Here is a 17,365-nt window from a genome sequence, read left to right on the forward strand (position 1 = left end):
TGATTCTGCAGCAGCATCAGCGTTTGCAGGTAAGTCGATGTAGCTACTTACCTGCAAATGCTGATGCTGCTGCAGAATCAACTGTAGCCTCTGGTGCCGACACGATGCAGGACCTGTGAGTGACGTCACAGATCTGCACTGCCAGAAGCTGGGCGTTGTGAAGAGAAGTGGATGATACTTCTCATCAGAACGCCCAGCTAGTAAAAGTAGCCCCGATGTACACACACAATACACGCCCAGTTGTACTTTTTACTTTAAACACGCCCAGTTGTACTTTTGCAAGCCTCATTTGCATAAATACGAAAATGGTCATAACTTGGCCAAAAATGCTCGTTTTTTAAAAATAAAAACGCTACTGTAATCTACATTGCAGCGCCTATCTGCTGCAATAGGAGAAAGGGGGTGCAAAATCTGGTGACAGAGCCTCTTTAAATGGACATACAGGTTGTGTGTGGTATTGCAGTGCAACCACATTCACTTGAATCAAGTTGAACTGCAATTCCACAAACAACCCATAGAGAGGCGTGACACTGTCTCTAGAAGAAAGCAGTCATGTTTTTGTAATCCTGGACAACCCCTTTAAGGCCATTTAAGGTGGCCATAGACATAGGATGATTGTTCGGCTGACAGCTTTCCTGTCTGATTCTTCCAAAAACATGTAGACTTGCCAAGCACAAGCATGCATGTTTATCCAATAGGGAGGTGAGGATAAGTGACTGCCAGACAACTGGTGGCGCAGATCTCACTGAGGAACAAAGGATCAGGCAGGTAAAACTCCAACCTGTCCGCTCTATTTTTAGGACCATTCGGCTGATATTATAGAAGTAAGATTGTCAGTCCCACTGATTAAAAAAAATCTCATATCTATGGCCAGCTTTAGAATGGGACCAAACAGTAGGACCTTACTCTATTAGCTAGCCATATAAGAAGGTGCAATCTTTTGATAAATAGCAGGGGCGCAACTAGGAAAGACTGGGCTTCCACACCAAACTTTTGACTCCCCCTCCCCTAGGTGCCACACACAGCCCCCCTTGTAGAGAATGCCCCCTGTAGATAGTGCTACCTGTAGATTGTGCCATACAGTCCCCCTGTAGACAGTGCTATACAGCCCCCCCCCCCTGTAGACAGTGTCCCACCCCACTTGTAGACAGCACCCCCACCTTACCCTTGTAGATAGTCCCATACAGCCCCCTATAGATATCGCCATACAGCCCCCCTGTAGATATCATCTTAAAGCCCCCTGTAGATAGCGCCATTCAGCTCCCCCTGTAGATAGAATCACACAGCCGCCAGTAGATAGTGCCATACAGCCCCTGTAGATAGAGCCATTCAGCTCCCCCTGTAGATAGCGCCACACAGCCCCCTGTAGATAGTGCCATAGAGCCCTCCCTGTAGATATCGCCATATGGCCCCCCTTTGGATAGTGCCACACAGCCCCCCTGTAAATAGTGCCATACAGCCCCCTGTAGATAGCAACATACAGCCCCCCTGTAGATAACGCCATACAGCTCCCCCTGTAGATAGCACCATATAGCCCCCCTGTAGATAGTGCCATACAGCCCCCCTGTAGATATCGCCATAGAGCCCCCTGTAGATAGTGCCATACAGCCCCCCTGTAGATAGTACCTTACAGACCCATTGTAGATATCGCCATGCAGCTCCCCCTGTAGATAGTGCCATACAGCCCCCCCCTGTAGATATCGCCATACAGCCCCCTGTAGATAGCATCATACACCCCCTGTAGATAGCACCATACAGCTCCCCCTGTAGATAACACCATACAGCCCCCCTGTAGATAGCCCATACAGTTTCCTTTCATCTAGATAGCACCATATAGCCTGCCCCCCTCCTGTAGTTAGCGCCATATAGCGACCCCCAAACAAATAAAACAACAAAACTTCATACTCACTTAGGCCCGGTTCCCGCGATGAACGGAGTGAATCAAAGCCGACGGGATCCTGATCCAGAGACGTCATCACTCCGGCCTGCGCAGGGATCCTGTCCCTGCGCCTGATAGGCTGCAGGCCGAACGTGGCCTGTAGCCTAGTAAATGGCAGAGTAGGGAGATATCTCCCAGCTCCGCCATAGTGTTCAATAGTATCTGCGTCCTAAGGACACAGATACCATTAAATGTGGCTTCGCTACTGCTGTAGCAGCCATAGTGGCTGCTAGGGCACCACTAGGCATGGGAGGGACGAACATGAACAACGGGTGGCTGCTACAGCGGTAGTTATGACACTGATAAATAGGGTACACATTGTGAAGTCCCGGCATATTGGATAAAGTTTTCTTCTGTAAGGTTTGATACATGACTTGAGTGTTATTGACTGGAAACAGACTAACTCTCAATAACGTCACTACACATCACACCACACATAAGGACTGTCAATATATTAAAAAATGAAAAATTGGTAAGAAGACACACGTCAAATTACTGCTAACAGAACTTTAAGCATTTGCGCTATGTGTCCTGAACTATGATGAATGTGTAGATTTTGCATGACCTCTGGGCATTCTGCTTATTGCATATTTAGGAGTGAAAAGAACATATGTAAAAATAGAATGGAAATCCCATACGAACAATGAAGCTGCACCTCCCGAACAGTCAATTACTCAATTGATTTTTTTCACAAAGCAATGATACAGTACTTTGTACCCTTTTTCTTAGGACTCATGTACACAACCATATAAAAACTATATTTCGTATTGAACTGTAATAGGGCTGTCATAGAGGTGCAGATTATGTTGTCAGTGGATCCTGCCGATATCAGCTGGATTTGCCAACATTAACTGATGTATGGGCAGCCTTAGCGTAGCTTTATTTTTAAGGGCACGAATCAGATTTATTCACAGTTTGTTTTATCCAAGTAACTTTAGACAATAGTAGAAAGTTGAGCAATACACAAAAATGTTTGCATGTTCCATCTCCTGCATCGCATTTAGTTGCTGGAACCGCCTACAACGGAGTTGTGCCATTTCTACAGTATATAATCACATGTGAATACAAGTGAAGTGATAATATTGTTATGACATTTGTTAAAATTATTTATTTAACAAGCATTTCTGATGTGGTGTAGTGATACTGGTGCAGGGCAGCTGCAAAGCAACAACTATCAGCACATGGTAATATAAAGCATGAAAGTCAGCTAAAAAAATACAAAAAAATAATTCACATAAAATATAAAAGGGTTGCTTAAAGAGGCTCTGTCACCACATTATAAGTGCCCTTCTCCTACATAAGGAGATCGGCGCTGTAATGTAGGTGACAGCAGTGTTTTTTTATTTAGAAAAACAATCTATTTTTACCACGTTATGAGCGATTTTAGCGTTATGCTAATTAGTTTCTTAATGCCCAACTGGGCGTGTTTTTACTTTAGACCAAGTGGTCGTGTTTGTACTCTTTTTTACCAACTGGGCGTTGTACAGACGAGTGTATGACGCTGACCAATCAGTGACCAATCAGCGATCAATCAGCGTCATACACTTCTCTCCATTCATTTACTCAGTGCATAGGGATCCTGCTAGATAAGTATGTGCTATCTTATACTGACACATTAACGTTACTGAAGTGTTTAGACAGTGAATAGACATTCCTTCCAGCCAGGATGCGATGTCTATTCACAATCCCGACACTTCGGTAACTTTTGTATGGGACTTATAGCAGAGCAAGCATAATCTCGCGAGATCACACTGGAAATGACAGGTTACAGCGTGATCTCGATGTACTCTGCTGTAAGTCCCACACAAACGTTACCGAAGTGTCGGGATTGTGAATAGACATCGCATCCTGGCTGGAAGGAATGTCTATTCACTGTCAAGACACTTCAGTAACGTTAATGTGTCAGCATAAGATAGCACATAGTGAACAACGCAGCGTCACAATGCACTGAGTAAATGAATGGAGAGAAGTGTATGACACTGAATGGTCACTGATTGGTCATCTTCATACACTTCTCTCCACAATGCCCACTTGGTCAAAAGTAAAAACACGCCTAGTTTGGCATTAAGAAACGAATTAGCATAAAGCTGAAATCGCTAATAACGTTGTAAAAATAGATCGTTTTTCTAAATAAAAAACACTGATGTCACTTACATTACAGCGCCCATCTCCTTATGTAGGAGATAGGGCACTTATAATGTGGTGACAGAGCCTCTTTAATATCTACTCTTGCCATATTGCCAGGGGTCTTGCTGCTAGATGATCTTATGGCCACCATTTAATACAGGGGAAATGTCTGGCTATCCAGAGCCTCTTCTGGTAATAGCTGATCGTTAGGGGGCTTCTGTAGCCACACTAATGTGGATGAGCTGATCACTGGGCCCACTTCATTTGCAAAAGGAGTTGTCTTCATGGGATATCTGCTTTAACAAATACATTCTAAACATGACTGTCTCCTCTGCAATAAACATGCAAAATGTTGGCCTTGTCAGTAGTCTGTCTAGTGTAGTCTGGGGCACAGCTATAGAGGGGGCAGAAGTTGAAATCGCACATGGCCCTGGTAGCTGAGGGAGCACAAAGGCCTCTCTGCCACTCAAAAATATACCAATATTATAAATGGCACAAGGTACATGTGGGCCATGTGGCCCTGAAGCTTGAAGATATGCCTATGAGTGTAGTGTAGCCAGGGGTGGATTATAATGAGGGCAATCTGGGCAAGTGCCCGGGGCCCGAGGCTGGAAGGGGGCCCAGTTCACCCCGGTTCTCCTATAGCAGCTGCTAAAATTACAGCCGGTTCAGATAACCGGGGTGAAGCGGGACCACTCACCCAATTGTAACCGCAATTGTATTGCGGATACAATTGTGAGACAGGGAACTATCCGTTCCCTTCCTCCCATTCGGCACTTTACTAATGACACAGTTGGTGCGATGACGTCATCACGTCGACTGCGCCCTTACGTGGGATGACGCCGTCTGGTTTCCAATCAGTCCTGCGTAACTGGAGGACAGCGCGGGAACGGGGACAGATGAGACTGTTTTGGTTTTTTCTGGGCAGCGTTGGGGGCAATATCTACAGGGGGTATTATATGTCCAAGAATAGGCAGCACTTCAATTCAAAGTGAAAAAATGGGTTTTTATTTAGTATGCTATTAGTGTACAAAACAGTGGTATATATGGGGACTGCACAAATAGTCCCATTAGTACATGATTAATACAAAAGAACAGTCAAATGACAATGTATATAAAAATACTTATAGCATCTACAGTGAACAATCTGTGTTATATATCAAGTAAAATTTATGTAAATACATATAAAAGGTGCAGAATATGCTAATTAATACAAAAAGCAATAAACACATAAATCTGTGTACATTTAAATTTAAAAAAATACCATGGAGCCATGTTCCAGTGTGTGTAGAGATAGCTTTCGGTGTCCTGGAAGTTCAATTGCGCATGTCTGTGAGTTTACAGGTGCTTAATTTCCCTTCATTATAAGAATGGGTATGTTTAACCATCTACTGTGCATGTCCACGCATGCGCATTGGCCGTCTGAAGCCGGCGGCGGCCATATTGGTAAAGGTGAACACCATAAACGAATAAAGGAAGCACTTTGTTCTGGTGCTGTATTTATGTATTGAGCTTGGTACTGGAGTTATATACATGTACTGAGCTTAGCTCTGAGGCTATATATATATACTGAGCTTTGTTCTGGTGCTGTATTTATGTACTGAGCTTTGTTCTGATTCTGTATATATGTACTGAGCTTGTTTCTGGTGCTGTATTTATGTATTTAGCTTGTTTCTGGTGCTGTATTTATGTATTGAGCTTGGTTCTGCTGCTGTATATATTTAATGAGCTTGGTTCTTGGGCTGTATTTATGTACTGAGCTTGGTTCTGGAGTTATATATATTTATATATATATATAATGTACTGAGCTTGGTTCTGGGCTGTATATATGTACTGAGTTTGGTTTTGGTGTTGTATATATGTACTGAGCTTGTTTCTGGTGCTGTATTTATGTACTTAGCTTTGTTCTGGGGCTGTATATATGCACTGAGCTTGGTTTTGGGTCTGTATATTTGTACTGAGCTTAGTTATGGGGCTGTATATATCTACTGAGCTTGGTTCTGGTGCTGTATATATGTGTGAGCTTTGTTCTGGTGCTGTATATATTTACTGAACTTTGTTCTGGTGCTGTATATATGTACTGAGCTTTGTTCTGGTGCTGTATATATGTACTTAGCTTGGTTCTGGAGCTGTATATATGTACTGAGCTTGGTTCTGGGGCTGTATATATTGACCATATCTTAAGGTAAAAGTAGATGTTAAATCTACTTTTACCTTAAGAGAAGGTAAATATATAAGGTAAGAACTAAACCCAAAAATCCATGGAGGAATCTCAGTTTTTTCCAATTCACCCATTATATGGACCTTTAAATGGCGCCAATAAAAACGACAACTCCTCCCGCAAAAAAATAATCCTTCACACACTACCCCATTGACGTAAAAATAAAAAAAGTTATGAAGCTCCTGACCTCCTTAGTGTCTTAAATTATTTTGCTTTTTTCACCTGTATGGTTCATTCTGCTTTTACAACAAATTCAAAACCGTGCCAGGTCTGTGGCCGCCTAAACAGAAATCTGCAAATATATACGGTACAGCATCTTCTGCCTTCAGAGTTTGGGGGGGGGGCAGACTTGAAAAAGCCCATGTTACCCTTAATCCCCCCCCCCCTGAGTGCAGCACAAGAAAAAAAAGACCCTTGTCCTCACAATACTTATTGTCACAATCCAGCAAACTTTACTGCTGCATTACAATGTTTAAGGAAATTCTCAACATCCTTTGTATTGGTATTTAAAAATATATATATATTTTTTTTAATCCTATACTAATAAATAATATATAATGATACATTTACTAATAAAGAAGAGTAGCTGTAAGCTCAGGGCCCTGATGCCAATCTATACCTAAGTCCCTCCTCTCACATATCCTCCCACACTTAATAGTTATGAAATCACGAGCTGCCAATATGCAATGCAGTCATGGTATGTCTGGTATATGATAACATTGCACATAGCAGACAGATACACCGATCCATACACATGTAAATACACATACATACACATGCGTATGCACAAAATAAACATATATACATACACAGATACACAGATGTGAAAAAAGTGAATTTGTCATTTACATACATACACACCCACACACAAGCATCATGTACTGTGCACACCAACACGCATATATACTGTACATACACACAGAACAGATTTTGTCATTAAGGCTCTGTTCACAATGTTGACAATGTTTTCCATTTTTACAGGATACATGATGAATATGACGAATCGGTCATGATTAGTTATGTTCCATTTTTTTTCCACTATTGACTTAAAATGAATCGTCAGCTGTCTGTTTTTTGTGGGACAGTGGACACCAGCGGCGCCCATTGGACACCATCGACATATAATGGGGTCCGTCGGTAAAGCTGAGGTGTCTGTTGTTTTAATGGGAAAGATAGCGCTGTATGCAGCGCTTTTTTCTGTCAAATATGACAGAATCAGCGAAAGAGGCTCCTACAGTAGTCTATGTCGCAGATGTAAAACGTGAGACTCTGTTTACATCTGCGGTGTGGCTTCCATTTATAACGGAAGCCACTAACAATGCAGTGGCGGATCCATCGCACAACGTACACTAGCGGCGACCAATGGACCCCATTGACTTATAATGGGGTCCGTTGGGTTTCGCAAGCTCAGAGCCTCCGACGCAGATGTGAATATAGCCTTAAGCAAATGTGAACATGATACAAACATGCACACAAGATCGGTGGTTTGAAATATTTTTCTTGAGCATTCAATGGACATTTCCATCATTACTATCCTCTCTTCTGGCAGAGCAGAGTTTTCTCCCTGACAGACAAGGAAAGTCATTGTTGCCTAATGAGATCTGTGCACTAGGCAGCAATGCCCATTATAAAAGTAGCTACGAGTGGCATTTACTGATCACGATGATATTTACGGCAAGATCAAAGGTTAACAATAGTTTTAGCTTAGTTTTAGTTTATTAATAATTTTTTCCTGAATTCACACCGGCCAATTACTTTTACCATCACTCAGAAACAAATCATATTTTACTGGTGATGTACATATGTAAGTCCAGTATATGGTACCTGTGCATTCCTGCATCGCTGCTTTTCACAATGATCACACGGCTTCACTTGTGTAGTAAGAGAAATGTTTGGCCAATGTTTTTCCTTTATTTTTGGACATCATCCACAACAATACTTTATCTGTCATGTCTCCGCAGCAGTTTTTACTTTTTTCCCCTCTAATACCAGGCTGTGCATGATACCAGCAATAAATTTCTGTAACTTGTAAAATATTTACAAAATGCATCCAATGCCTTAATAATACAAACGCTAAAGAGAAAAACGTGCGGAATATTATATACAAGCCACAGTAATAGTGAGAATAGAGCCCAGCAACTCCACGATCTGACTACAGAGGGTTTGTTTACAGTTTGCAACCATGGAGACACATAGGAACTGTATACACTAAACCGTAGGATATTTTTAATTGACTCATTTCAAAGTTACTTTATTTCATATTTTAGATGCATTGGAGCAATAAAAAATTGTTGCAAAAGTAGACATAGCCTTTAAAAAATACAATGTTTGGTCCCTGGATTTCCTATGCTTATCCAACAATGACCCTATCTTCCATGATCCACCTCTAATATCTGGGTTCCCTATGCTTGTTGCAGTAGGATGACCTTTCGGATTGTACCTTCCACCCCTCCCCCTCCCCTTTCCTCTTACTTCCCCTATCACTAGGGTGAATAATTTCCTTACTTTTTCTTTTTTCCTTCTCCCTCCTTAATTCTTCGATCTTCGATTACATTGCAACCATGTTCTGTAATTGTAACCTCATGTTCTGCAATGTACATAAGCCTTATTGATGGACATCAATGGCTCCTTGATGTCCTTCTACACTGTTTAACATGTATTATGCTTGCTGCCCATTTGGGCATTGTTATCTTGATCTATTTTACTTGTGCCTTATGACAGCATTTGTTGTATTTGATATTCCTATTTCTGTAAAACAATAAAAAATTTGGAAAACAAAAAATACAATGGTTGTGATAAAATTATTTCAACTACTTATGGGAATTCCAGACACAATAACAAAGCCTACCCCTGCCCATATGCCCTGAAATGCACATCATAGAGTGGTTTTCCCCCCAACATTTGTATGGCCATTGGCAGCTTCCCACACGATAACAGCTGATCGCTGAGGGTTCCTGAAGCTAGACCAGTGGTGATCAGTTGATTGCCGGACTGGCTTCGGATGAAAAAGAGGTTGTTGACTTGGAACAACCTCTCTGTTTTAGACTAAGACTGCTGCAGAGGAAATGTATAGCCGATGGCAACTTCCCCGGCAGAGTCAGCTGTTTGCCAGGGGTGTGAGAAGCCGGGTTCGCATCTTCAATCGGAGAAAGGGCATTTGATGTAAAACAGCCCCTTTACCTATCTATAGGGAAGCTTTACTAGTTATTAGTTCCATAACGTCCAGCTAAATCTATGATTTACCCGAACGTAGCAAACGGTGACCCTACTGCTGCAGTACGACTACATGTTTGGACATGCCTCGCCAGCCTCAGATATTCTGGGACTTATTGCACCACAGTAGCTAAGGAGCAACAGATTGCACAACCATAATGTAATATAAAGTTAAAAACAAATATACATATATAACAGTTCACTGATGTCAATTGTAAGACTATCTTAATTTAGTCATATTAAAGTGGAACAATTAGGTGAAAACTAATGAAATTATATATTTTCTGCATATTGTACAAAAATCTCTTACCACTTATGTATCATTTGCTATGGCTGTAGGCACATGCCTGCTCAGTACATCTGCTTCTATTGCATGTGAGACATATTTTCTCTAAGCTTTCCAGATGTCCATATCCACAACCACTGAGTTCATGGCAACCAATAATTAAAGGACACCATAGACATAATGATGATCAACTAAAACAATTGTTTCCGACAAAAGCAAATTTTCCCATTGGACAGTAAAAATAACGTATATAAAAAAAAATTCTTGCCCATCAGGAATAAACACTTAACAATTAGCTATCAGCCGAGCCAACATATGTGCAAAGCTCATTAACAATATTTGCGCTAGTGGGAACAGTTTTTCCCCATGGAAAATTCATTTCAATTGTTTCAAATATCTAAATATGAGAGTGAAAATATAGGAAGCTGATTAGATCGGGATAAGTCAGCATCAACGCAGTAACATTAGGCTACATGTATATGGATGTATTGCAGCACAGTACAAGTTCCAAGTTGTAAAGAGCCATAATCCGGCACTCTATGGGGACATACTGTATCTCCTTCTGCCTCCGATTTGATACAGGGGCATGCAATGCTGCATTATGAGATAATCTCCACTAGAAGCAATGCCTCTGTAATACAGTGCCATACAGAGGCATCATACATCAGCACATGAAGTGCCCACAGGAAGTGCCCACAGTCGTTGGTTCTACTGTGTGAATGAGACCTTAGTAAAATCCCATGTGGAATTTTCATGAGAAAAGAATGAACTAATCTGTACTCAGAACGCATTCCACTGTTTAATACAGACATAATTATAGACAATATCATTGTAATGGAACTGATTTTATTTTTTAATAGCTTTCATTAAAGTATAAATAATTTATTTTAAAATTGTTCAATTTAAAGGGCTGTACCAGTTTGGACAGCCCCTGCTTATGGGTTCTTGTGGGGGAGACTGGTCTTGGAGGATCTTTCTGTTTAAAACCCCTCCAACCAGCTGTTATGAATCTCGGGGAACTGTTGTATAAGGTGGCATTCACGGTTTAAAAAAAAAAAATTTCTTATAGCTTTATTGCACAACGCTTACATGGTGAACACTGAATTCAGTCAATGCCTATATTTTTCATGAAACATTTGTAGTCATTCCGAATTATTAGTCATCTAGGATGCAGCTTTCGGTTTTACAAAATGAGTAGAGTGGATTGTTATCTCAACATGTCCTGATAGAGACATTTAAAAAGTTGACATCAGAGAAACCCCTTGAAGTTGTCCCATCACTGGTTATAGGCAGCTTTACCAGGTAAGAATCAAAGGCGTAACCTGAGACTCCTGGGCCCTAATGCTAAATCTATAACAGTGCCCACACCTACCATATATCATTTATACCACCAGCATCTTCTTAGATGGCTGAGGGGCATTTGGGGCCCTCTCAGGGTCCAGGGCCCGGCTGGGACTGCTATCTCGGCACCATCTATTTCTACGCCCCTGTTAGGAATGACATATTGTGGCTTCAAATTTATGTTTGATTCCTAGGCCCCTGCTTCTCTACACAACAGACCTGTCCCTACCTAATGGGAACAAATGGGAATTAAACTAGAGATTTTCTTCCATTAAGAAATAGGGACCAATTCAAGACGTAAAAGTAGCCATGAAAATATGAACAGGCAGGCCAATGTTTGTTTCTGAGACATACATACTGTAGATAAATAAATATATATGGGTGGACATAAGTTAATCAATTAATAAATATCGTATGGAACTCACTAAATCATGTACCCAAATGGAAATGTTAAAGATCCCACATCATCAAAATTGATTCCAAATTCTATTTAAATATAGAATCCACCAAACATTTTGGAATCTTCAATTTACAAGAGTTGATATTTAAGTCTAGTCATAGGAAGCACCTGACGCGTCTTATTATAGGATATATATGTGACATTGGGAACAATGATTTATTATTAGACTACGGAAAAACGACAGAACCCTTGCACAACTGAGCGAAACGAAAACCATTGGCACCGGATCAGTCACTATTGAAATCAATATGGTTTCCGTTTGTTTCAGTCAGGGTCCCGTTCTGACGGGATGCTCCGACGGTACGTCGAAACGGAGCCCTGATGCAGACGTGAACGAAGCCTTAAGATGGTCTTACACGGCCCAGTGTGGGCCGTGTAAACGAATGCCGTTCAATGAGACAGCTCGTTGATCGGTGCTCGTTTTCTTCTTTCAGAAGGAGCTATGTATGGGGACCAGTGTTTATTACTATGATTGCTCATTCCCATACATTTCTATCATGTAGGCAGCACGTCTACCTGTTTGCACAGGAAGATGTGCTGCCGACAACGATAATATTTTCAGCATTTAAAACGATACAATCAGCCCATAAACGAGCATTTACACAGGGCAATGATTGGGAACGAGTGTTCTGTGAATGCTCGTTTGCCTGATAATTGGCCCATGTAAAAGGGCCCTTACAAAGTGGATGCAGTCCTTCTACAGTGATACTGCTGCACATTATAAATGATTGAGTCTGGTGTACCTCAGATAAGAAATCTCAACTGACATCTGGATAAATGAATTTCGCTTTTCAACAATACCCTTTCATCAAACACATCCCAATCCTGGAATCAGAGGCGTACCTTGAATCATCTGGGCTCCAATGCAAAATCGGTAACAGGGCCCCCCACCTATAACATGTTTGATGGGCTATTGAGGGACTATATACAGGATTATGTGACAAAAAATAGTATTAGAAGTGACATGACACCAAGCTATGGAGTATTGTTCAGTCTATCGAAGATGTTCGTAAATTGCAAGCTGATTTGAACACACTAAGTGTTTGGGCGTCCACTTGGCAAATGAAGTTTAATGTAAATAAATGTAAAGTTATGCATCTGGGTACCAACAATCTGCATGCATCATATGTCCTAGGGGAGCTACACTGGGGGAGTCACTTGTTGAGAAGGATCTGGGTGTACTTGTAGATCATAAACTAAATAACAGCATGCAATGTCAATCAGCTGCTTCAAAGGCCAGCAAGATATTGTCGTGTATTAAAAGAGGCATGGACTTGCGGGACAGGGATATAATATTACCACTGTACAAAGCATTAGTGAGGCCTCATCTAGAATATGCAGTTCAGTTCTGGTCTCCAGTTCATAAAAAGGATGCCCTGGAGTTGGAAAAAATACAAAGAAGAGCAACGAAGCTAATAAGGGGCATGTAGAATCTAAGTTTAAAATAATTCAACCTATTTAGCCATGAAAAGAGACGACTAAGGGGCGACATGATTAACTTATATAAATATATTATTGGCACATACAAAAAATATGGTGAAATCCTGTTCCTTGTAAAACCCCCTCAAAAAACAAGGGGGCACTCCCTCCGTCGGGAGAAAAAAAGGTTCAATCTGCAGAGGTGACAAGCCTTTTTTACTGTGAGAACTGTAAATCTATGGTATAGTCTATTGCAGGAGCTGGTCACAATATCTACAGTAGATGGCTTTAAAAAAGGCTTATATAATTTTCTAGAACAAAAAAATATTAGCTCCTATGTGTAGAAATGTTTCCCTTCCCTTTAACATTCCTTGGTTGAACTTGATGGACATGTGTCTTTTTTCAACCATACTAACTATGCAACTATGTAATATTGGTGTCTTATGTGGCATTGGATCCTCAGATACCAGGGCTAGGGTACAACTGTTTCCTCTGAAACCTTAGATCTATGCCACTGCCTCCAATACGTTTAATTTTTTTTTTGTTTCGTATGACATAAAACAACCTAACATCACACATTATGCAAGAAGATGGCACCAGAGAACTGAGATTTGAATATAAATCCCCATCATAGCTCTCGGAATAACCTCTGCTGAGGATAGAAGGCTGACCTTACCGGTAATCTTGTATACTTCCATTGACAAAATTCTTTCAATCAACGAGTGCTATATAGTACCAGTCTCTCAGATCAAGTATAAGAACTGTAAGCTCCCTGCTCCAGCCTGATAAGGTTCGATCATTAAGCTTCAAAAACTTTCCCTTTCAGTGGGTACAATAAGATGATGATGTGGCATACAAGTCATCTACATGTAAACTCCAGGAAGTATGGAAAACACAGGGCAAAGGAAACAGATGGAAAAAAAACTCAGTTACACCTGCTGGCTGGGTTTCTCATACCACGACCATGGTAACAGGTGCAATGAGTGGATATTTTTTAGAGTTAGCTCAGACAACTTAAATGCCAGCATGTGAAAAATATCCTTTTTATTAACAGTATAACATAAAAACCCAAAGAAAGAGTATGGTGTAAAAGGGCATATCTGAAAAATTTCAAGGACACATTATTTATGGAAAAGTGACCCTTTGTAGAGCATTAACCTATGTAATGACCACATACTACATATCACCGTATGGACAACCGCTTTATAAAGGCTGTATACGGAATTTATAAAAATAATGTTAATAAAATAGCCTAATATTTAAAAAGTCTAAAAACTTTGGTTCTGCATTTCAGAAGACAATGGGACACAAGTGTCTGAGTGTCGACATTAAAAATGATGCACAATATACCAGATGTGCGCCTAATTTATTAAACTGTCATAGGCTTGTATGTAGACTTATGGCATGCCCACTAAATCAATTTTGGAGCATGCCCACTAAAGCTTAAAATACACACCAATATCACAAAATAACTGTAAGTGTTGCATCTTTAACTTTAGGCTTGTGCACCCCTAGACTGACCTGGGATAAGTTATCTGACAGTTTTTGGGTGCTGAAAATGTTGCATGGATTTTCTATATCTGAAGCACGCTTGCGACAAATTAAATCAAGCCTCCAAACTGAAAACTATAGGTCAAGATTGAAACCTGTGTGTCATTTACAGCACTAGTTTTACTGTCTGTACCCCAAGATTATGCCACATCCAGGAGAAGGGCTACTTATTAGTTGACCCTTCGTAAAAATAAGGACTTTTACTTTGCTCTACAAGGTCCTAACAATAGTATAAAAGAATACATGTTGCTCGTACTCACTATAGTATCCTTTAAACATATGGCAACTAGTGTTCTTCTGCTATATACATGGACAAGATGTAGGGAAGGGGTTACCAAAGCAATAAAATATTCCTAAACTCCTTGTAAAATATTCTATTTTTCAGCATTCATAAATCAATAGTCATAAAGTAATGTTTAACTTTCTAAACACACTGTGATGGGGCAAATACTGCCTGCCACCTTGCACCTTAGTGGTCATATTCAATGATGAAATGCAATAAAGACGTTTACCCAAGTTTAACACTTACCTGGTTTTATGTGTTTTTCCAGGCCAGGTTGCTTCCTCGTACTGTGCTCGAAACCTGCGCTCTGGAGACGTCTCTGTGTGACTCAAAAACTACTGCATCTCCTGCTTTCCTTTACACTCACAGGAGAAGGATATCTGAGCACCTCCTGTCGTTGATAGCAACCAAACCCTCTAGCCTGAACGACACTTCAGTCTTCACCCTCTGAGAACTGCAAAAATGCACAGCAATTTTTTTTATTTTTTATAAAATGTCAATTAGCAGGTTCCCACTAATCTCAAATCCTCACTGCCCAAATGCTGCACATTCCAATAATTGAAAAAGGGTCTCAGAAGGATATTTTAATTTAAAAAAAAAAGACGCCTGACTAGACAGAAATCATTAGAGGTATGTGATCCCTCCCAAGGCATACAGAATACCCACTCGGCTTTAGTTAAGTAACGAAAAATCGTATAAAGTAATATTCAGAGTCAAGCACTAGGGTTTGGCTGGGGCAGTCTTATCAGTTTCACTCTGTTCACTCACAGTGAAAAGTCTGTCTCTTTGCTGGTATACTCCCTGCTCTTAAACTCACCAAACCAGAATCTAACTTCTAACTAACACAAGCAACTTCCCGCACATCCAAACTGAAATTTTATCCTGCTCAGTGAGCCCTTACTGGCCATGGGCCAGTACAACATTCCTCTTCAGATACCTTTACTACAAAGAGAAAACTACTCTCCTCATGGTGTATTCTTTTGGGTACGTCTTCGCTACTGACACAGTATAGCTGACACACAAAGAGGGAGTTCCACATTTCAATATCTGAGACGGCATGTGTGTTCTTCATACAAAAGACAGTTTTGTTTAGCTTTGCCTTTTTTTTTTTTTTCAAGGCACCTGTTTCATTTCTCCTTTCCTGGCATTTAGCAAACTTTCACAATCTGGAAATGCAGCTATTTTAACTAAAAGCAAGTCATGTTTATTCAACAGATGCCCTAGCCATGTGGATTATGCCAGCCACAGGCAATACCATGGGGTGTAACACCCTATTCCCCACTAAATTCCATACCCTCTCTGTCAGAGAAGCAGCGGTTTCATTTATAGATTGTATTCAAAATGGAAACGAGGGAGAGAAAACAGGAGGCCAAACCTGTTCTACCACTGCCAAGCCTAGTTTTCGCCATACCCAGATCTACAGAGTGAAATACTGTTTTTACTTCCCCAACACAATAAGGGCACGAAGATATCTATCAAGGGTTAAGCGAGTGACAAATCTCATTGCATGCTTAGCTAAACACACAGACACGGTTTATAGTAAACATAGTCAGTTAACAGTAAAGGAACAGATAAGAACACGTGAAAATAAACTTACTTGGAAAAATTTCTGATTACAGGGTATGTCTGAGCCTAACCCCGGCCTTAGATTACTTCCCTGTCTATGTCTCAATTGACAGAATGATAAATTTGGCACATAGACATAACAAAGATATAATAAAAGGATACAAATAATATAAAATATGACCTTAAAGACAAGGAAAATTCCAGCGCATAGTCTCAATATTTGCCAACTGCCATGAAAAAAAGGCCAGAACTTTTCTAAAGTGATAGTAAAGTCATTTCGTTTTGAGGTACTTTGGATAAAATGTTCCTCTAGATGCAATGTTTTTGTTCATTTGACAGACTATAAGTGGATGGTATCCAACTGACCTGGATTTTCTTATTTGTCCACCACTGTGGAGTGCCCAATCTTTTGCAGACCAGGTTGTTCTCTGGCAATAAGATATCACTAACAGATTAAAGGTAAAATAAATGTAAAGTAGGAAGCTAGTATAAAGGCTGGTTTAAACGGGCACATTTATACTCATAAAAAGTGCCGATCGAGGATATAACAAGTCGATTGGTGCCCGATAACAGGTCCTTTTACACAGGTCGTTAATGTAACTGTTCGGTCCACATCAGTTTATATCATTGTCGGCAGCACATCCCATTTGCACAGGCAGATATATGTGCTGCTGACAAGGATGATTTTATAGGCTGAATAAATTATGTGATCAGGTAACAATTAAGCATATACTCGTTTGTCGACTGGTCGCTGCCCTGTTGAGGGTATGCTCACACGGGCTATTTTCAGCCGTTTTACGGGCTGTAAACGTCCTGAAAAAATAGCTGAAAAATCAGAAGCAGAACACCTACAAACATCTGCCCATTGATTTCAATGGGAAATATGGCGTTCTGTTCTGACGTGGCGTTATTTTACGCCTCATTTTCAAATAACGGCGAGCAAAAAGAATCCCTGTAAA

At 40.6% G+C, this 17,365-nt stretch overlaps 1 protein-coding gene across 3 annotated transcripts in view; it reads right to left on the reverse strand.

Moving 5' to 3' along the window:
- The window catches only part of RBM47 (RNA binding motif protein 47), a 115,273-nt gene extending 99,469 nt beyond the window's left edge, over window positions 1-15,804 (reverse strand). For all 3 annotated transcript variants that reach the window (XM_075859370.1, XM_075859366.1, XM_075859361.1), the window contains exon 1: window positions 15,087-15,804. The gene's annotated coding sequence lies outside the window, so the exon portion shown is untranslated. The remainder of the gene's footprint in view (window positions 1-15,086) is intronic.
- Between the last annotated feature and the right edge of the window lie 1,561 nt (window positions 15,805-17,365).

This window comes from Rhinoderma darwinii, chromosome 1 (genome assembly GCF_050947455.1).
Source record: "Rhinoderma darwinii isolate aRhiDar2 chromosome 1, aRhiDar2.hap1, whole genome shotgun sequence".
In the NCBI taxonomy this organism is placed as follows: Eukaryota; Metazoa; Chordata; class Amphibia; order Anura; family Rhinodermatidae; genus Rhinoderma; species Rhinoderma darwinii.